Consider the following 23,634-nt stretch of genomic DNA (forward strand, 5'->3'; position numbering starts at 1 on the left):
TTTTGATGCAAGAATGGAGTTGGGATGGCACATTTTTGCAGAAATCTGTTAATAAAAAAAGCTAAATGTGTGTCAGACGACAGTCAGTGGTTTATTTTGTCGCCTGTTTTTAAATTCCTACACACACTTTTCCCTGCCTACAACCAAGGCCTGCAGTAACATAATAAAGAAAAACACTCATACAAGGGGAGATCAAAGTGCTTCCACGACCAAAATGTCTTTGCATGTGCTTATGCATTTATAGAAGTTAGATTAGATCTGATGTTGTATGTATTATCAATCAAATCTTTAAATGTAAACTAGAGATATTACAAGGATTTTCACATAATTTAACAGCATATACGTCAAATATCTATATCATAGATTGAGAAGGGGAGGATGTGCAGTTTTGCCATTAGGCTTCCTTCTATTCCCTTCCACGGAGGGACCTATTGAAGGTCAGGAGTGCTGTGGATCTCTATAAATGGGATTATGTAACCGACTCACATTAGCACCCGTCAGCTGTGCTTCATGGTGGATGCACTGTGCACTCTGTTTCCCCTCATCGTTCTCCTGAAAGAAACAAACATGAATAATTTGTGAAGGATGTTCCTGTGAAAGATGCCCCCGAACTGTGAGAACACAGAAGCTTTTAAAGTGACAACCCTTAAAAACACACAAGCTGTGATTCTTTTCTGTGCAGTGAGGTCGATGCAGGGAAAGAGGGGTGATGATACACACACTCCTACACACTCACTTATAGTGCTCTTTGTTGAACTTGCACATATCTTAACATCTGTTCATTCTTGTTTAATGAGACTTTCTTGTTTGTGTTAAAGAAAGTGTGTGCTGTGTATTTAATCCTGAGGGGCAATTCAAAGGCTAACAGAGCAGAAGCATGAAAAACAAAAACAGGGACAGCAAAGATAATAAAGGTAGACTAAATTTATTAAATATGAGATTAAATGAAAATTAGTTATAGGCTCAAGTAGCCATAAGCCGTAATGGTACTAACAAGTATTTTGTTGGGGTTATAACAATGTTTAAAGAAAAGTCCTTTCGGGTAAAGTGGTCAACTTGCTTAGCGTAAAGTCAGAAGATTGCTGTGGCTCTCTTTTATATAAATTGGAGCTAAAGCCAGTGGTTGCTTGCTTACAGCGATGCACACAGGAGTGGGTAATAGCTAAATAATTCTATGCTTACAGTCCACGTTGTGTTGAGGGTGGGGCGTTCTGTAGGGGAAAATAATCCTTTCCTGGATTCTACACTCCCATGCTAGCTATTAACATTTAAAAACAATAAATCTAGCTGTGGCTTCGTACTAAAAGAAATGCTTACATGACACGTAATAAAGAGTGTTCAAGTTATAAAAAAACAAAAGTTATTGGTAAAATAGTGTCAAATTTTGACAAATAATGGCAACTGGGGAATTGGAATCATTGCTACTGTTACATTGACACAAAAAAGATACTGAAAAGAAATCCTCTTATGGGACTATTCTGGTTTTGTAGAGGGTTGAAAGTCACCAAAATTTACTAACCAGCACTTGTTAACCTCAATGATTACATCGTTTTTCTTGTTTTCACTTTTACAAAAATTGTATTTACAACAGGCAGACGAAACTATGCATTTACAACATTTCCGGTATCGCCGCCATTAAAAACAAATCTGCAGAAGGAGGAACGCTACAAGCCAGTATGATCAACTGCTGCTCAATATTTATCAGCTCCAACTCAAATATAGTACTCTCCGTTTCAGTCGCCATGGTGACCTGTACACAAACAATCAGAGAATGTGACAGAACCAAAGTCCGGTGATATAACAAGCACAAAAATCAGATTCCCAACTAGTGTTTGTATAATCCGGGTTTATCATTAAGCTCATTGTTAATGCTAAGCTAAGCTAACTGGCCACACGCTCAGGCTACATATTAACCATGAAGATATAATGTTGATGTAGATATTCTGTTTAACCTTCCTGAAAAAAAAAATAATAGTCACACTTAGCAAACATTTCAAACTGTTTCTTTAAAGTATGCAATTAACATTGGTTTTATCCCCATTAGGCACCAGTGATAACATGTATGTATGTGTGTTTTTTCTGATTAAACAGGAGTGAGAAAAACATAGAGAGGGTACCGTATACCGTGTAATGGATTCCCGAGGGGAAGCATGTGCAGCCATGCAGTGTTCACTGTGTAATGGGCTTGTAACCTACATAGGACACCCATCAGCTGCAGGCATCTCCAACTGTATGTAAGAATAGTCACCATGCCAAAGAGGATAAATAAAACAGAGGTCATATGAATGATTTAAAATGTACCTCACATTCACAGTGGTTGCATGTAGGTTACTGAGTGGGAAAAAATCACATCCTGCCTGACTGATGTGTGGTTCAGAGAGACGTGTGTGCCGTCCTCTCTGAGGAATGACAAAGTGATTATGTCTATTAATATTGACTCACTGACCTTGTTTTAGTCTTCCTGTTTCTAATTCTCATGTCAGCCGAAAGGAGCTCACTGCATTGTCGCGTGTCTCTGGATGATCGTGTTCAACTTGGAAAACTTTTAATGGGCCACACCTGCCCACTTTGTATGTGAGAGTTAAAAGAGCCTGCACGCCATAGGGCGGGACTGAAACAGAGAAATAAGAAACGAGTTTATGAAGGAAATGCTAATAGATCAGGGTGCTTTTGGTCCCAGAACCTTTTGCAGAAAAGGTATGACAGCATAATTTTTTTGATGCAAAGATCCCATTTAAAAAAGTGACAATTACAAACAAAATTCCCCTGAGAAGTGCAGTTTGTGTTTCATTATGGAAAGCCATTTAAGCATTTATCATATATCCATGATATCAAAAGAAAGTTTTTAATGCTGTTAATATTGGTTTTGCTGGGAGATGTTGAGTAATGACTTATATCTTTAATATTATCTTCACCTAGTTAATCAAACACTGGTTATATCAAGGCTTTTAAACAACTAAATGGTGGTGTTTTTTCGCTAAGTGTATCTACCAGCTTTTATTGACCATTTTAGCTTTTTAGTGTGTGAGATGAAGCAATTACAGCTTGTTACCGCTCTTCTATGGGTCAGTTAACTGCTAGCGGTGCGAACAAATACTGAACCAAATCTTTGAAATCACAACTATCTTGCACCCTCTTAGATTAATCTCTGCTGTTCTGTCTTTATTTACTCAAATTAGACTGAATTAAATGTTTACAATAGGAGGTAACAAAGTCACAAAGTCAGACACGTTCCCTGTGCGTGTTGACGTTTGTCGGAGTTGCTCCTTGTCACCGGTTCTGTTTGTGATTTTCATGGACAGGATGTCAAGGAGCGGGGGGCGGGGGGGGGAAGGGGTCAGTTTGGGGGGGCCTCAAATTCTCATCTCTGCTTTTTGCAGATGATGTGGTTTTGTTGGCCTCCTCATGCTGGGACCTCCAGCAGGCACTGGGGCTGTTTGCAGCAGTGTGTGAAGCGGCTGGGATGAGGGTTAGCAATTCTAAGTCCGAGGCCATGGTTCTCTGCCGGAAGGAGGTGGTTAGGGCATCTGATTAGGAGGTCTCCTGGATGCCTCCCTTTGGAAGTTTTCTGGCACGCCCAACTGAGTGGAGACCCAGGGCAGACCCAGAGTTCGCTGGAAGGAACATATATCCCATCTAGTCTGGGAACGCCTCGTAATCCCCCATGAGGATCAGAAACACGTTGTTGGGGAGAGGGAAGTCTTGGTTGATCTACTGCGCCTGCTGCCAGTGCTACCTGACCTCGAATAAGTGGAAGCAAATGTATAGATGGGTACAGTAAGAGTAAGACAGTAAGAGGTGTGGATGTCAGTAAAGTGAGTGGTGTGTGATGTGCATGAGTGGCGTAAGTGTGTGTGTTGTTGCAAGGTTGTAGGTTGTGAAATGCTAACATAGCAAAAACAAAGGGAACTTAGACTATTATTCTCAAACCAAAATGCAGTATACCTGTGGAGAAGGTCAGAGCAGAGTGTGTGTGTGTGTGTGTGTGTGCTTCAACCCACCGGTCCCAGGTGTGCTGTGTAACTCTAATTAATAAGCTGCATTGAGACCACAAGTTATAGACGCACCTCCAAGACAATAATAATCCTTTATTTTTTACTTTGTCTCCACCTTATTCTTTTGAAAAATTAATTAATTATATACCAAATATTTTATTAATTCATCCTTCCAACATATTATCCCATACACTCTTTTGTAAAGTGTCTCGAGATAACACTGGTTATGAATTGGAGCTATACAAATAATGATTGATTGACCACAATGACAATACAATGAAAACATTACCTGATGACACTACTGGGGCATCACAGACTACAAAATTGAATAAACATTTTGAAATACTGTAAGAGGGTCAAAGAGGAACCATCATTTATAAACTGTTTAAATTACAAACAAAGGTTCTCCTGCTGGCTTTATACTGAATATATGTATCACTCACATTGAACCTTTTCCTTGGAGAATGTCAAGAAAGGCTCATCTGGTTTCTGTGCTGTTACTCACCTTGTATGACAGCAACCTGGTGGCATTAAAAAAATATATATACTTTTTAAAAATGTATTATCTAACATCTTGTTTGCATTTGTAGGTCATAAAGACACATCAGTATTAATTTCAATCTGTTTCATAACCAGTTAAAAAATAAAATAGAATAATGTGCATTGGCCGTCAAAGATATTGAATGACGGATTTGCTTTGACCTCACATGTACTGTGTTTTTTTTCTCTGATCCAGTTTGGGAAGTCTTTCCGTCCAAAAGTCTTTATAATCCTCTTCAGTCTCTTAGGGTAGATCAGATCAGGTCACACACAGTTTCCTGCTTTAATCCTGGTCCACTCCTGAGGGGCTGCTCTATGCATTACATTACACAGTTAGTCAGATTGAGTCCTAGTTTACAATCATGACTGTCAGCACTAGACTCTTACATAAATTATCCAATCCTTAATATGTGCCTGATGTTGCAGAACACTCAGGAAAAGTTTCTGAAGTCCTTACTGCGTGGACTTTTTGTTTGGATTTAAGTCAATGATGTCGATGTTTCTGCAGAACAAAAAACTAATATGGTCACATAATATTCGCAAAGCTATGGAGGTATTATTATTGCAGTAATAGCTCAAATATAACAATAATTCAAGCCGCGATATTTACAGCCTTGTGACGTTTCGCCTTCAATCTGAATGTCGCAGAGGCATAATGGAGGTTGAAGTGGTCCCCCCCCCTCTGTACCATCTTCAGAGGTAGTAACAAAGGCATTACAGAGGTGAGATGGTATCAGAAAAACCAGCGTAGGAGCGCAGCGCTGTGTGTGTGCATGTCTGACTGTGTGTGTATGTGGAGCTCCCTCTGTGCTGTGCTTCTGCAACACAGAAAAGCAATGTGAACTCACAGACGAGGACACCAATACTATGCCATTGCGTAGTATTGGTGACGGGACGAAGGCTGAGCTTTGATGGCACTTTTGCAAGAAGGGCTACTGCTAAGAGCAGGAGACGTGTCTATTTGTGTGTGAGTGTTTTTTTTTTTGCATGTTTCAAATGAATGAATGGAACCTTTGTTGCCCCTAGGGTAATTTGCCTTGCACCAAGAGCATAAAAAACACAAAACCATATACAGGACAGCTATAAAAACAAAACCATTGTAGTCCTCATCCTGGGCATTCTGTATCTGCGTCCTAAAGTCAAGAGTCCATACTCAGACCAAAGGGGGTGCAGAGGGTCCGTAGTAATCTTGTTGGCTAAATTCAGGATGTACAGGTCTGTCAGGTAAGAAATGATGCACATTTGCTTCCCAGTAATCTTACTGCCTAGTTTAACAACTTGTTCTAATTTTGTACGGCCAATGCTCCTCTCCAAATGATTATGTTCGTTTGATTTAAGGTGATAGACAATTGATTACACCTAATGTTAAAACCTAGCTAATGGTAATTATGGCTTGGAAGTGGCTGGATGCTAATATAGCCTACAATTTGTCATGAAACAGTGGGACGGTAAGGTGTAGAAATCTAGTTTATGATAAAGTTAGCTAGGAAGTGGTTGAATGCTAACATAAGTTGTTATCGAGCAGAAGTTATTGGTTGAAGTTTTTTATTTATTTTATGTTTAACATTGAATAAGCTTAGAATGGAAAGTTCTGGTATAATGACTGTCAGATCTCGTAATTTCAACCTGGAACACAGACGTACAACATTACAAACGTATTTGAGCTTCCTATCCTGAGCAAGATCTAAGAGGAAAATGGCCTGTGAGAGGGTTTCTGTAGAGCTCAGGATCTGCACTCCACGAAGTAAAAAAATCCAAACTCTTTTAAAAACAGGGAAACAGCGAAAGATAACCTTCAGATGTTCTTCTCCTTTTATCTTAAGATTGAATAGATATATAAATATTTGAAGTGAAGGACACTTAAAATGGAAAACATTTGAAAACCATGATTATTAATCAAAAGACTATAGACTGGAGTATCTCCAGCACATGGCACATTCGGTTAGTCCAACTATGTAAATGCACAGCTGGTTGCCTGTTCTCATTCCTGCTGCTGCGTGAAGCACCTGAATTATTAGTGCGAGGCTTCAGGAAGCCTTCAGACCACCTATCAGTGCGTCTGTCTATAACCTCTATAAATAGATCAGACAGAGACACACGGAGAGCAGTCATCGTTTGTTTCTTAATGGTCGGAATATAAAACATTCAAGAGGGCCTAATACAAATGACCAAATACAGGTGACACAGTAGCTTTAGAACTATACGCAGTTCACTAGACGAGACACACATACATTACTGAGACAGTGTGCAAGAATGACTCAAAATCACTTGATACCAATAGTACCCAGGTACATAGGGAAAAATAGCTGCTCCTAATCACATACAAGATCCAACTGATAAATTTCACGACACTCCCTTAAAATCACTAACTTCACATGCTCACACAACAAACAATTCATAAATAACACTACAAATGAATAAACACCGCAAAAGGGATCAAGGCTTTCAGAGCTATTACCCACCATATAACGTTACCATGAATTCAAGGATTGCCCTTCGCCCATAAACAATCTATCGCAAACGGCCCTTCAAAATATTTAATTAATTTAAAACTTATTCTAAAAATAAACAAAAGTAAATATTCAAGTGGGGAAGAACAGTGACCGTTTAGAGTTAATTCAAAGTCCTAGAGAAATAAAGAAAACTTTAAATCAATATCAAAACATATTTATTACATTTCTGTCAACCCAAAATAGCATACCTTTAATTCCTCAATTTAGCACCCAGACCAGCAGTGTGCTTTTAATGTTGTGATGAGCCATACTAAACAAATATATAGAAAAATTATAACACAATGTCACATAATTTGATACATATATTTTGCACAATAATAATCAAAACCTAACAGCAAGTTTACTCCTGTTGCTGCCGCTGATGATTAAGAGCTACAATGAAACATAACCTAATTAGTAAACCCAACAGAGATGAGTTAATTCATAGCGCAACATAAGGACTCGCATACTGGTAAAACAATTCGTCACGACAGCATCCAGTTGTCCCCCTACTTGTTGTTATCCGCGATCTACAAGAGTGAATACATTTTACTTCAGCACTGTTCTTGCATGTGCTTTCATACTGTGTAGATAGCATTATGTTTTAAGTTCAATAGATCGCTTACCGCCAGCAAATGTTTGTTATCAGTTCGCCTCACACTGCACTTCCTTGTTCTGCACACAGGTAAGAGAAAGCGAGCGCTTGATTACGTCACCCTTATATAGCCTCTCCCAAGGACCAACAAGCAACCACATTACATGTCTAAAGTATAAGAACAAGAAAATAAAGAGCTAAACAAGATATATGTTTTGTTAGTTTTTGTTAGTGCAGTCCTGATCACTTTTAACTGTCTGATTGAAAGCATTAAATACTTCGGAAGCCCTTTACGGTCATACATCCATATATTTGAAAAAAAAATAAAAAATCAAACATATGTACATCAGTTAAATAAAGGCAGAAAAAATACAATAATAGAATAATACCAGGTATGTGCAGGTATGAGACTTATTATTAGAAAACACACACACTGTGTAGCATTGTTGTTATGAGTGGTGATGCTGTTAAAGAGTCCGATTAAATAGTCTGACGGCCGATGGGATGAAAGACCTGCGGTAGCGCTCTGTCTTGCAGGGTGGGTGTCTTAGTCTGCTGCTGAAGGAGCTGCTCAGGGACCCCACAGTGTCATTTAGGGGGTGAGAGGGGTTGTCCATGATGGATGTCAGCTTCACTAACATCCTCCTCTCACCCACCTCCTCTACAGAGTCCAGAGGACAGTCCAAGACAGAACTGGCCCTCCTGACCAGTCTGTTCTGTCTCTTCCTGTCTCTCTGTGCTCCCTCCTCTCCAGCAGACCACTGCATAGAAAAGTGCAGACGCCACCACAGTGTCATAGAATGTCCGTAGCAGAGTCCTGCACACTCCAAAGGACCTCAGTCGCATCAGCAGGTGCAGTCGACATTGGCCCTTTTTGTACAGGACGTCTGTGTTGTGTGACCAGTCCAGTTTATTGTTGAGGTGAACACCCAGGTATCTGTAAGTCTCCACCATCTCAATGTCCAAGCCCTGGATGTTCACCGGTGCAGTCTGGGGTGACTTCCTGTGGAAGTCAATCACCATCTCCTTTGTCTTGCTGGCGTTGAGCTGAAGGTGGTTGAGCTAACTCCAGTTGACAAAGTCCATGATGACCTGCCTGTACTCCTGTTCGCTCCCCTTAGACACACCCCGCGATGGCTGTGTCATCGGAGAACTTCTGCAGGTGGCAGCTCCCAGAGTTGTAACTGAAGTCCGAGGTGTACAGGGTGAAGAGAAAAGGGGAGAGAACTGTCCCCTGAGGGGCCCCTGTACTGCAGACCACCATGTCAGACTCACAGTCCTGAAGCCTCACGTACTGTGGTCTGTTGGTGAGGTAGTCCGTTGTCCATGCAGCCAGTTGACATTCCACTCCCGCCCTTTCTAGCTTCCCCCTGAGCAGCGCAGGCTGGATGGTGTTGAAGACACCAGAAAAATGCAGTCACACCAGCTGCTCTTTCTGTTGACACAGTGTTCTCACACACACCCCGCTCTGTTGGACGTGGAGGTGGTACAGGTATCCTCATTTCTAATACCTGGAAATTCAATAAACTCTTCCCACTGAGCAACAACTCCTCATTTGAATATCACACAATCTTGGTTACCGCTCCTATTAAAATGTATATTGCTATCATTTACCGCCCACCAGGGTGTAATCTGAATGATTTTGTTGTGGAACTGGACATGCTACTCTCAGAAATCCCTGATGATGGAACACCACTGATTGTAATGGGAGACATGAACATACACACTGATAAAGCCCAGGCAACAGACTTCCTTGCTCTCCTATCCTCACTTGACCTCACGCAGGTCCCAACTCCTCCTACCCACAAAGCTGGCAACACTCTTGATTTAATCCTGACTCGGAACTGCTCGACAGCAAACCTGACTGTCACCCCTCTACATCTATCAGACCACTTCTTTATTCAATTCACAATCTCCTTGCCTGAACTCCCTCAGGCACACCCACAAATGGTGTCATACCACCAAAACATGTGATCGCTCAAGCCAGCTCAGCTGTCTAACGAGGTAATGGCTGCCATGCCTGCCCAAAAAGTCTTTACCGCACTCTCTACAGACGAGGCTACAGACACACTCTGCTCCACACTAGCCTCATCTCTGAACAAGCTCTGCCCTCTGGTGTCCAAACCTGCTCGCAAAACCCACCCTAGCCCATGGCTCACGGAAGTCATAAGAGCGCAAAGAGCAGGGCTGAGGTCAGCAGAGAGAAAATGGCAAAAATCCAAACAGTCCGCTGACCTCAATGACTATAAGCAAAGACTTGTCTCATTCTCCTCCAGCCTGAAAACGGCCAAGACAACATATTATCAGAACAAGATATGCAATGCCACAGATACAAGAAAAATGTTTTCTGCTTTTAACTCACTGCTTCAACCACCTCCTCCTCCTCCACCCTCCGATCTGTTCACACCAGACATGTTTGCCTCGTATTTTACTGAAAAGGTTGCAACCATCAGTAACCAGTTTTCTGAGCCTGACCAACTCAGCCCAAAGGCACCAACCAAAAGTGCCTCACTCGACTCATTCTCCTCTCTGACTGAGGATGAAGTCTCTAAGCTTGTGCTAGACTCTTGGCCCACCACCTGTCCTCTGGAGCCAATACCATCAAGCCTCCTGCAGACCATTTCCTCTCCGCTTAATGCTGCACTTAAGCATATCATCAACTCCTCTCTGTCAACGGGTGTGTTCCCCACCACATTCAAGCAAGCTCGGGTCACCCCTTTGCTTAAAAAAACCACACTAAACCCAGCCCAGGTGGAAAACTACAGACCGGTTTCTCTTCTGCCCTTTTGGTCAAAAATACTCAGCGCACAGTCTTCAAGCAAGTCTCTGAGTTCCTGTCCAGAAACGATCTGTTTGACCCAAATCAGTCAGGCTTTAAGCGGGGCCACTCTACTGAAACTGCACTACTGTCAGTAACAGAATCGCTACAAGCTGCCAGAGCTGCGGGTCAGTCCTCAGTTCTATTACTGCTAGACCTGTCTGCTGCCTTTGACACAGTCAACCATCAAATCCTCCTATCCACACTCTTTGAACTTGGCTTCCCAGGATCTGCCCTCTGCTGGTTCGTGTCCTACCTCTCTGGGCGATCCTTTAGAGTGTCGTGGAAGGGAGAAGAGTCCAAAGCGCACAGTTTATCCACAGGGGTACCTCAAGGGTCAGTGCTTGGTCCCCTTCTCTTCTCCATATACACAAGCTCACTTGGTTCAATAATCTGCTCTCAAGGCTTCTCATACCACTGCTATGCTGACAATACCCAGCTCTTCCTGTCATTCCCGCCAGACGATGTTACAGTCTCTACAAGAATCTCATCATGCCTTGCTGATATCTCTAAATGGATGAATGAACGGCACCTTCAACTCAGTCTTTCAAAGACTGAGCTCCTTGTCATCCCAGCCAGTCCCTTTATGCAACCACAGATCAATATCCAGCTTGGAACAACCAAACTCATGCACACAAAGTCTGCCCGGAACCTGGGTGTCATGATTGATGACCAGCTAACTTTTAAGGTTAAAGTAGCCCCGATTGCTCGGTCATGTCGATTTGCCCTGTACAACATCAGAAAGATCAGACCTTACCTGCTCCTGGTACAGGCTCTTGTGATATCATGCATCGATTATTGCAACTCTCTACTGGCAGGTCTTCCTACATGCACTATCAAACCTCTGCAAATGATACTAAATGCAGCAGCATGACTGGTCTTCAACCTTCCTAAAAGAGCACATGTCACTCCGCTGTTCATCTCCTTACACTGGCTCCCAGTTACTGCTCGCATCAAATTTAAAACTCTGTTTTTTGTTTGATAACGATGACTTATAAGATGGTTTCTATACTGATTAGAGCTCTCAAGAACTGCAGTCAATGTTGTGCTTTGCCTCTGTGCAATGCCTGTCAGCACCTGTGTGTCCAATCGGTCTCAAAGCTGATCGTTTGCTCTTACTGACATTGTTCCCTTTTTCTAGATCCTTGCTTGTATTGTACTTACTCTCTGATGTACGTCGCTTTGGATAAAAGCGTCTGCTAAGTGAATTGTAGAATTGTAGAATTGTAGTCTGTGACACAGTGGGTTAAACCGTCGATGTCCTCCCCATGTGGGCTGCACAGCACCTCCCAGTCAGTGGTGTCGAAACAGTCCTGCAGCGTTTTTTTACATACCTGGTTGTGGGGGGTTGTTTTTTCACCATAGGTATGTAAATGGGCTGCAGTCTCACCAGGTTGTGGTCTGAGCGGCCCAGGGGGGGAGGGGTGATGATCTGTATGCATCCTTGGTGTTTGCATACAGTAAGTCCAAAGTTTTATTGTCCCTGGTATGGCAGTCAACATAATGAGTGAAAGTAGGGAGAGTGGCAGACGGAAGCGTGGTTAAAGTCTCCTGAGATGAGAATAAGAGACTGGGGATGCAATGTCTGTAGCTGAGACACTACACTGTGGATGAGTTCACAGGCTGCAGCAGCGTCTGCCGAGGGGGGATGTAAACAGTCACGGCGATCACGTGTGAAAACTCGGGCATTGCAGCAGCAAGACAGAGAAGGAAGTAATACAAAATACACAGGATAGATAAGATAAATACAGATAGAAACAACAATACGATGTATATACAAGAGAATATAAATAGTTAAACAATACAGGACAATTACGAATTATGTGTAGTGGATGGCAAGTTAAAGTGACCAGTGATGATATAAAGTGACTTGTGTGATCAAAACACAACAACCAAAAGCACTGTCGTGTTACTGTGAGGAAAAGACTGTGTCTGTCTTTCCTAAAATAATTTTTACATCCAATTCAAAGCATTCACCAAATGAGTTGCGAACAGCATTCTTCCAGGGACAGAAGTTTCAACGCATCTCTCTTCATGCTCCAAAGTTCGGGCCTTTGTAATCCCTGCAATATGGACAAAACTAGAAAGAGTTCCTAATAAGCGGCTAGACAAGTAATAATAATAATAATAATAATAATAATAATAATAATACATTTAATTTCTAACGCACTTTACATTTTTGCAAAAAAGTCTCAAAGTGCTGCAGGAAGAAAAACAAGATAGAAATAAAAACAAATTTAATCAACTAAGCAACTAACGAAACTAAAAGCACAAGCAGAAGGCTTTGCTAAAAAGGTGGGTTTTTAGGGCCCTTTTAAAAGTGTCAGCAGACTGTGGAGCCCTCAGCTGCTCAGGGAGAGTGTTCCACAGACTGGGAGCAGAGGAGCAGAAGGCCTGGTCACCCATGGTGTGGAGTTTAGTCCTGGGGGGATGGAGGAGGTTGGTGTTTCCAGAGCGGAGGCTTCGTGTGGAGGATTGTGGGGTGAGGAGTTCTTTGAGATAGAGGGGGGCATTACCATGGGTGCACTGGTAGGTGAGAAGGGTGACTTTGTATTGAATCCTGAATGAAATAGGGAGCCAGTGTAGTGTCTGAAGGATGGGTGTGATGTGTTCATATTTACGCACCCTCATCAGGACCCTAGCAGCGCTCCACCAGAACAACTCAGGTTGTTCTGGAAGCGGCGAACAGCCAACGCCAGCCTCCTCTCCTTCCACTTAGTCTTTCCAAGTTGATAAAAATGGCTGGCTCTGTTTAAGGCAGATTTAAAGGAGCTCTGAATAGACACGACCAATCTGATCTCTCAACACCCACTGCGGAACCAATACTTTTACTGTGAGGTGATTCGGATGAACTCTGCCGACTGGTCCCGTTTCAGTCTCCGACAAGTTGTCCCTTCCAGGGCTACCAGAGAGGTCCACGGGCCAGATCAGATGCCGCAGTAGCTGGGTCGGAGTATGCAGCGAGGATGGAGGTAGAATGGCAATTCAGCCGTCGCGGTTGTGTCATCATCAGCTCCAAGTGGATCCAACAGGAAAACTATTAAAGAATCTTTTGATGTGTCGATTTCCAATTTAAATTAACATGATGGCCATCTCAATAGATAGATAGATACTTTATTGATCCCGAGGGAAATTCAAAGCATCCAGTAGCAGGTTACAAGACGTACATGACATGAAACATTTGTTACAAATTAAACCGCAAAACCAACGCCCCCCTCCCATACATATATATTGTGAATCTAAATTAAGAAATTGGCGTTCAAAATTGAAGAGCAGAGACTTTGGAAAAGAAAGTAAAAGGGGCATTGCTCGAGCTAGAAAGAATTTGAGATTCCAAAAATGTGCGCTGAAAGTTTACGAAGAAAAAGTTCAGCAGAGATTCGTCTCTCTATGGCACAAACTTAAAAGTCTTAAGGTGATTCGAACTGAAGTCCAAAGAGAAGCGGGAAAAAAAACAAAAAAAAACAAGAGCAGAGATCTGAGCTGAGTCTGAACTTTTAAAAGCTGCAAGAGAGGGGGCCACCCAAGGGTTACTCCCACTCTGACCGGAGGACATTTGTTTAAATTAAACTTAGTTTACTCAATAAGATTAAGAATAAGAATCTAAACATATATACATCACCATACATTCATTTCGATATTATTTCTATCAGATCCACTGTAGCATTCCCCATGCTGTTATAGATGGCCTGGCTCTCAAACTGATGTTTCAGACTTTTATTTGAAGTTCTTTACTTTCCGTTTTTAATGGAAACACTGTAAGAACTAAAAGAGAGTAATAAAGAAAATATTACTATAGTGTATACCAGGGGTGCCCAACCTTTTTTGAACCAATGCAAGTGTGTGTATGTGTGTGCGTTTGCACTGTATGTTGGTGTGTCTCAGCGTGCCCCACGATGCTCACAGTCATGACAGCAGAGAGGAGCAGAGAAAAGTAGCTGCAGCTACATCAAATGCGCTTAATACTCATAGCATAGTTTCTATATATGACTTTTTGGTAAAACGTTTACCCGCCCCGGTTTTACCTGCACGTCCTTGCGCGCTCTCTCTCTCCCGCTCTCTCGCTCATGCACGCAGCAATTTCATGAATAAATGAAAAATTAAATACAAACAGGTCGGAAGTATACTTGGGCTCCCCACCCAGGTATCGTCTATGTGTGGGAAACACTGCAATGAGATGAAATTGAAATCACGTTTCTATTTTACAATTATATTTTATATTGACTAAACATCTCGCGACTGAGAATCAGTCAGTGATCTACTGGTCGATCGCGATCGACGGTTTGGGCACCCCTGGTGTATACCTACACAATATATGAACTTAAACCTTTAAATTTTCTTATGTGTAAAATGATGAACTTAATATTGTTATATAAAAGTGAATATGAATTAAACCTTAGGCACACCTCGACATGTATGTACACACATATACACACACACACACACACACACGTTAACCTGATCGAATTACGGTTCCAAGATGCAGCATCTTTGCTAGCCAAAACACATTCTAAAACTTAAAACTATAAAATGCGACTTTTAAGTAACTTCTTATCAATGTGCATGTGAAACAAAATAAATACAAACCTTGTGCCTCAAACAGCAGGGTGCTTAATAAAAGAAATGACCGTAATAATGTTTGATTTTGAGTTTAAAAAGATGATTACAATACATTCAATGTGACTATTAGAAATATCTAGATGAAGAAAGATAGAAATGTTCATTTGATACAGAATTAAACACTGTGGTTTAATCAGTTCTTCAGCAGTCGTTCAACAGATGGTCAATTTTTATGACTTTGCAGAGACTGGTTTCGGTCACAGTTCATGTCTTTGGGGTCAATTCGTAGATAGCAGTCTTCTGTTTCCGCTTGGTTGTTTACTCAAGGCATTGTAAAAGTTTATAATATCCTGTCTTCCAGAGCTTGTCTGAGAGGGAGACTTAAATCATTAATCAGTTCCTGGTTGTTTCTTGGTAAAAAGTAACCAAGATGTTTATCCACAGTCCTTAGTCCTGCAGAAAGAGAGGTTGTGAAATATCAGCTATGTGGACATGTGTAATCAAATAAAGAACCTGTCTGAAAAAGCCAAAATTAAAATATTAGCTGTAAATGTACATCAAATAAATAAAAGGATGAAAAGCCAAACACCCCAAATACCAGGACAAACATGCAACAGAAAGCAAACAGAGGAGCTCCAGGCCTGTAGAGGGCGCTACTTTGACCTAAATTTAAGACATAATGTTTTTTTTACAGATTTAATTGTCAAATGGAGCAATGATGACGGAAGGGAGAGGTGAACAGAGTAGTTACTATAATGTTTACATTTTATGTTTCTATTTTTTCTGCCAAGTTTGTCTTAAACTTATTTATATTATTAAATTAGTTTGTTCAGAGTGTGTTGGATATGACGATCTGCTGACAGCAGACTCAGTGATGATTGTGATACGTTATATGAAGCTAACTCCACCCCTTTTATGTGAACACGCTCTTGGAAACTTTTCCTTTACCAGGGCCGCCAGTAACCTCCGACAGTTATCTCTCTAGCAGAAACTGTCCTTTCTGTGAAACTTGGCTGGCCAAGTGTGCTATAAGTCAAAGTCTGTGGTTGTTTTTCACTCACAGACTCCACCTAGTGGTGTAGATTATGCAACGCATTTAATTAATAACATGTCAACATGAACTGCTTGAATAATGTTGCAGTTCAGAAAAATACATTAACATTAGCAACTTTGAAGATGAATCAAAAACATTATAAACTAAAGAATTTCAAAATGACAAGTACAACAAAAATTAGTTTGTGGGGTCCCCGATAACCAAGCAATAAACATCAATGTTCTCAATTGACCTGTCACATATATATATTGTTGACTTGATATGTGGAGGGTTTACGAAAGAACACAGAGAGACTGACCTCAAAGTCTCCAGTCAAATCAAGTCTTCTCAAGATAACGCAGCAGCTTCACTCCTGAATCCTGCAGCTGGTTTCTGCTCAGGTCCAGCTCTCTGAGATGGGAGGAGTTGGACTTCAGAGCTGAGTCCAGAGAAGAACAGCTGATCTTTGACAAACTGCAGCAACTCAATCTGGATAAAGAATACAAGATGTAAATGTAGATGACAGTGAGCTTCATGCATGAATGTGTGATGTTGCATACATGAACACACTGACGTGACATTTTTAGATTCAAACACTCAAATGAATGAACTTTCATTACTTGTCCATTTTGGCGCCCCCTGTGGAATAATAATTCATAATCGACTCACATGTTCAAGTTCTGATGAGTATCTCAACATCACTTTGTCCTGATTAAGTTTTCTCTAAATGATTAGAGTATCATTTCAGATTGTGTATTCACACAATCTCAATCCTCCTGTGCCAGCACAACATTCATACAGCTGTTCATGTGCACAGATGAATAACTGGCTGCTGATCTCATTCAGCTCTGTGATGTTAGTACATTTATCAAATCAGACATTATTGAATCAAAAGTCATCATGATTTCAGTTATTAACAGAACCAGAGGAAACCAGAGGTTTCATGTGCAAGTTGTTGAACTTCACTTCACATAGTCATAGAACTATTTTCAGATAAAATCTCTGAATTATTCAGCAACTTGAAAAAAAACTCCTTAAAATTAAATTCCCGAGATTTAAATTCAGCCAAATACTAAAAAAATATATAAATGCTGAAATGTGCAACCATCAAGGATGTGGATTGACAATATACGAATACTGACACAGTCAGTGATCTGACCTCAGAGTCTCCAGTCTGCAGTGTGGACTCTGCAGATAATCACAAAGCAGCTTCACTCCTGAATCCTGCAGCTTCTCGTTCTCACTCAGGTCCAGCTCTCTGAGATGGGAGGGGTTGGACTTCAGAGCTGAGGCCAGAGAAGAACAGCTGATCTCTGACAACCTGCAGCCCCTCAATCTGAATAAAGAATACAAGATGTAAATGTAGATGACAGTGAGCTTCATGGATGAATGTGTGATGTTGCACACATGAACACACTGACATGATCATCGTCTGTTCATTCTAACATTGAAGGACTTTATTAGGATGCATTAATACTTTAGTTCTTCCTGATCATTCTTAAATGCAAAGACTCAAAGCTCCTGGGAGGAACTTTCATTACTTGTCCGTTTTGGCACCCCCTGTGGACAAAGTGAATCTTCTTGTCTATTCACTGGTCTTGTCCTGTACAGGATTCCCTAACAAAAAACTCATCAGGCTTTCTTTAAACTCTACAAACTACAAGTCAGTGTGAATATCTTCTGTAGAAAATGTAAATAAAAGGCTTTTCCAAACAGCGTCCTGTGATTCTCCTCATGTGACACCGACCAGGTGGGAACAGGCAGACCTTTAAAATGACTTTATAATGTGGTTGGTCTCACTGACTTTAGCCAATCAGAAAGAGAAATCAAGATTAATTTCAGTCTGTTTCATAAGCAGATCAAACTCTCTCACAGTAAGTTTCAAATCAGAGAGTTGATTTTGATATATGATCATAAAAAAACATCAACGGTATGAAAAAGAGGAAGAATGATCCATAAACATATGAACTTCAAATCACTTGAAAGGGTGACTCTCATTAAGACTGGTTAGGTCTGGCATATAGGACAATAAAATAAGACAATCCACACACATCCAAACACATGTTCCGTCATTATTGGATCTGTTACTAAAGGACAGTTCATGGAGGTTTGTCAGAGTCGTCTCTAGCATCCTAAATGTCTTTGTGCTGCTCTTCACTGTATCTGTGTATTTCATATTGAGCATGTTTGGAAGTTTAAGGTGATGAGAGGCTCATGAACTATTAATGGTTATTTCGACAGATTCTTTAAACTTTTGAGCTGTGCAGGAAGCTTTTCTTAGATCAGAGGCAGGACCCCCTAACAGTCTAATGAGTCATGAAGGCATGCAGGAAAAACACATGACGCCCAGGAACAAGTGATCAGCAGACCCTCTTCAGTGGACTCATCGGAGATCAGTGGAGGCTGGGAGCTGAGCTGCTGATAATTCTAGCTTGTGTCATGGTGATCGGCTTGTTTTTAGAATAGAATAGAATAGAAAAGAATATTTTTATTTGTCAATGTACAAGTACAACGCAATTTCTTGGTGCAAAGAAACCTTTATAAAGTGCTAGAAGACAAAACACCTTAAAGCTAAACGCTGAGCCACTGCACTCATGCGCGCTGCCATATTGGCCTAGGTTAAGATACATACAGTGTTAATTATTCCAGAGGTATTTAACAGTAGCAAATACTAAAAGAAAGAAAAGGTGTCTGACCTCAGAGTTTCCAGTCTGCAGTTTGGACTCTGCAGATAATCACACAGCATCTTCACTCCTGAATCCTGCAGCTTTGGGTTGTAGTTCAGGTCCAGCTTTCTGAGATGGGAGCAGTTGGAGTTCAGAGCTGAGGCCAGAGAAGAACCGCTGATCTCTGACAGCCTGCAGCCCCTCAATCTGAATAAAGATTAAAAGAAGGAGAAAAATCATTTATAATCCACTTATGTGTTCAGGTTGTGATGAGTATCTAAACATCACTTTGTCCTGATCAATAAAGTTTTCTCTAAATGATTAGAGTATCATTTCTGATCGTGTATTCACAAAATTGAAATCCTCCAAATGTCAGCACAACATTCATACAGCTGTTCATGTACACAGATGAATAACTGGCTGCTGATCTCAGTCAGCTCTGTGATGTTAGTACATTTATCAAATCAGACATTATTGAATCAAAAGTCATCATGATTTCAGTTATTAACAGAACCAGAGGAAACCAGAGGCTTCATGTGCATGTTGTTCACCTTTACTTAACATAGTCATAAAAACATTTTCAAATAAAATCTCTGAATTATTCAGCAACTTGAAAAAAAAAACCTCCTTAAAATTAAATTTCCCAAAATTTAAATTCAGGCAAATACTGAAAATACATAAATGCTGAAATGTGCAACAATCAAGGATGTTGATTGAATGATTGATAACTCAGTCAATGATCTGACCTCAGAGTTTCCAGTCTGCAGTTTGGACTCTGCAGATAATCACAAAGCAGCTTCACTCCTGAATCCTGCAGCTTGTTGTCACTCAGGTCCAGCTCTCTGAGATGGGAGGGGTTGGACTTCAGAGCTGGGGCCAGAGAAGAACAGCTGTTCTCTGACAACCTACAGCCCCTCAATCTGAATAAAGAATGAATATGTGAATGTAGATGACAGTGAGCTTCATGGATGAATGTGTGATGTTGCACACATGAACACACTGACGTGACCATCATCTGTTCATTCCAACATTGAAGGACTTTATTAGGATGCATTAATACTTTAGTTCTTCCCGATCATTCTTAAATGCAAAGACTCAAAGCTCCTGGGAGGAACTTTCATTACTTGTCCGTTTTGGCACCCCCTGTGGACAAAGTGAATCTTCTTGTCTATTCACTGGTCTTGTCCTGTACAGGATTCCCTAACAAAAAACTCATCAGGCTTTCTTTAAACTCTACAAACTACAAGTCAGTGTGAATATCTTCTGTAGAAAATGTAAATAAAAGGCTTTTCCAAACAGCGTCCTGTGATTCTCCTCATGTGACACCGACCAGGTGGGAACAGGCAGACCTTTAAAATGACTTTATAATGTGGTTGGTCTCACTGACTTTAGCCAATCAGAAAGAGAAATCAAGATTAATTTCAGTCTGTTTCATAAGCAGATCAAACTCTCTCACAGTAAGTTTCAAATCAGAGAGTTGATTTTGATATATGATCATAAAAAAACATCAACGGTATGAAAAAGAGGAAGAATGATCCATAAACATATGAACTTCAAATCACTTGAAAGGGTGACTCTCATTAAGACTGGTTAGGTCTGGCATATAGGACAATAAAATAAGACAATCCACACACATCCAAACACATGTTCCGTCATTATTGGATCTGTTACTAAAGGACAGTTCATGGAGGTTTGTCAGAGTCGTCTCTAGCATCCTCAATGTCTTTGTGCTGCTCTTCACTGTATCTGTGTATTTCCTATTGAGCTTGTTTGGAAGTTTAAGGTGATGAGAGGCTCATGAACTATTAATGGTTATCACGTCACATTCTTTAAACTTTTGAGCTGTACAGGAAGCTTTTCTTAGATCAGAGGCAGGACCCCCTAACAGTCTAATGAGTCATGAAGGCATGCAGGAAAAACACATGACGCCCAGGAACAAGTGATCAGCAGACCCTCTTCAGTGGACTCAGGAGGTCAGTGGGGCTGGGAGCTGAGCTGCTGATAATGTTAGCTTGTGTCATGGTGCTCAGCTTGTTTGAGGTTATGATTCACACAGTGTTCATCATTCCTGAGGTGTAACAGTAGCACAGACTCAAAGAAAGAAAAGGTGTCTGACCTCAGAGTCTCCAGTCTGCAGTTTGGACTCTGCAGATAATCACACAGCAACTTCACTCCTGAATCCTGCAGCTTCTCGTTCTCACTCAGGTCCAGCTCTCTGAGATGGGAGGGGTTGGACTTCAGAGCTGAGGCCAGAGAAGAACCGCTGATCTCTGACAAACTGCAGCGCCACAATCTGAATAAAGATTAAAAGAAGGAGAAAAATCATTTATAATTCACTCACATGTTCAAGTTGTGATGAGTATCTACACATCACTTTGTCCTGATGAATTAAGTTTTCTCTAAATGATTAGAGTATTGTTTCTGATTGTGTATCCATAAAATCTAAATCCTCCAAATGTCAGCACAACATTCATACAGCTGTTCATGTGCACAGATGAATAACTGGCTGCTGATCTCAGTCAGCTCTGTGATGTTAGTACATTTATCAAATCAGACATTATTGAATCAAAAGTCTTCATGATTTCAGTTATTAACAGAACCAGAGGAAACCAGAGGCTTCATGTGCATGTTGTTCACCTTTACTTAACATAGTCATAAAAACATTTTTAGATCAAATCTATAAATTATTCAGCAACTTGAAAAAAAAATCTTTAAAATTGAATTTCCCAAGATTTAAATTCAGACAAATACTGAAAATATATAAATGCTGAAATGTGCAACAATCGAAGATGTGGATTGAATGATTGAATGACTCAGTCAGTGATCTGACCTCAGAGTTTCCAGTCTGCAGTTTGGACTCTGCAGATAATCACGCAGCCGCTTCACTCCTGAATCCTGCAGCTTGTTCTCACTCAGGTCCAACTCTCTGAGATGGGAGGGGTTGGACTTCAGAGCTGAGGCCAGAGAAGAACAGCTGATCTCTGACAACCTGCAGTCCCTCAATCTGAATAAAGAACAAAAGATGAGGAAAAATAATTTATAATCCACTCATATGTGTTCAGGTTGTGATGAGTATCTCAACATCACTTTGTCCTGATGTATTCACTAAATCTAAATCCTCCAAATTTTAGCACAACATTCATACAGCTGTTCATGTGCACAGATAAATAAAAGGGTACTGATCTCAAGCCAGCTCTGTGATGTTAGAACATTATTTATTTTTGTCCTGAGAGTCAGAACTAAACACGGGGAAGCCGTGTTCAATGTCTATGCTCCTCATATCTGGAACAAACTCCAAGAAAACTGCAGCTGAAACTCTCACCCCTTTTAAATCGAGGTTGAAGACTCACCTGTTTACAGCTGCCTTTTATTAAACAATTTTAGAATTATTTTAAACTTGAACTGTAACTTTTAACTCTTTTTATATTTGTATGTATTTGTTTCAATTTATTAAAAAAAAAAAATCAGATTTAATAAAAAAAATATATATATTTTTTTCCACATGTCATGATGCTCTTGATGTCTTCTGTGAAGCACTTTGAATTGCCTTGTTGTTGAAATGTGCTATAAATAAACTTGCCTTGCCTTATCAAGTCAGACATGATTGAATCAAAAGTCTTAACAGAACGAGAGGAAACCAGGGGCTTCATGTGCATGTTGTTTTTAATCTTCATTAAGAGTTTAAACTTTTCTCCACATAATCAGAAATCTCTGCATGAAGATGATTCCTAAATCTGGAATACTTTGAGAGGATATAGAATTGTTGTCATAACTCAATCTAAACTTGATACTCAACCCGTGGCTCTCGGGCCGCATGTGGCTCTTTTGTGAATAGTTGTGGCTCTTTTCAAACTTAATGGGAGAAAAAAAACACGCTCAGCTCCCTTTCACGTTAAACAACTGGGTGCTGAATCCCCAAAGATGGTCAAGCAAGATTATAATACTTCATGTGCATGTTGTTTTTAATCTTCATTAAGAGTTTAAACTTTTCTCCACATAATCAGAAATCTCTGCATGAAGATGATTCCTAAATCTGGAATACTTTGAGAGGATATAGAATTGTTGTCATAACTCAATCTAAACTTGATACTCAACCCGTGGCTCTCGGGCCGCATGTGGCTCTTTTGTGAATAGTTGTGGCTCTTTTCAAACTTAATGGGAGAAAAAAAACACGCTCAGCTCCCTTTCACGTTAAACAACTGGGTGCTGAATCCCCAAAGATGGTCAAGCAAGATTATAATACAGTTTTGGAGTGCTGTCCTGATTGTTTTTTGATTTTCCATTTTAAGACCGAGCCTTCTTGAAATACAAATCCCAAAGATTAATTGAAAAAGGGAACATATATTTTACTGTTTCCATGCCCATGTATACACCCCTCCCCAAAGTATAATTGCTGACCTTTGGTAAATCTGTATATCATAGCCTTTGTGTACGCACAAGAGAGAGAGAGAGGAAAGAAAGAGTCCTTCCTCTGAATGCATTGATTGAGATGTGACGGCTCCTGCTAAACCTGAAGCTTCTTATGCCTTTGTTTCAACATATTTCTGCAGCTGTTGGTGCCGATGCTGGCCTGCACTCGCTTATGATAATTGTTGTGATACACATCATCAACAAGCCTCCACACACACAGTGTGATAACAGAACAATGTGTACATTTCAGATAACCTTATTTGAGTGTCTTTAGCGTACTGCTATTGAATGTAGTCAAAAAGCAGAAACATACAACAAACAATGCTAAGAAAGAGGTGGAGTAGGACGTGCAAGTGTTTGTATTAGTGTGCGTATATAAGTGAGTGAGTGTGAGTAGATAACTAATCTCAAACACTTTTAGGAAAGAAGGGGATATTTTTGGATTGCGGCTCTTGAGTAAACTCTATGACGGGCCCCACCTGCCTCCTTTGTGTTTATTTTTTAACTCTTCAAGCAGAGTTTGAA

General features: G+C 40.5%; 1 pseudogene; it reads right to left on the reverse strand.

The window, feature by feature from the left end:
* Positions 1–13,534: 13,534 nt before the first annotated feature.
* On the reverse strand, positions 13,535–22,515 carry LOC109992797 (ribonuclease inhibitor-like; annotated as a pseudogene).
* Between the last annotated feature and the right edge of the window lie 1,119 nt (positions 22,516–23,634).

Source organism: Labrus bergylta, chromosome 1 (assembly GCF_963930695.1).
Source record: "Labrus bergylta chromosome 1, fLabBer1.1, whole genome shotgun sequence".
NCBI lineage: Eukaryota > Metazoa > Chordata > Actinopteri > Labriformes > Labridae > Labrus > Labrus bergylta.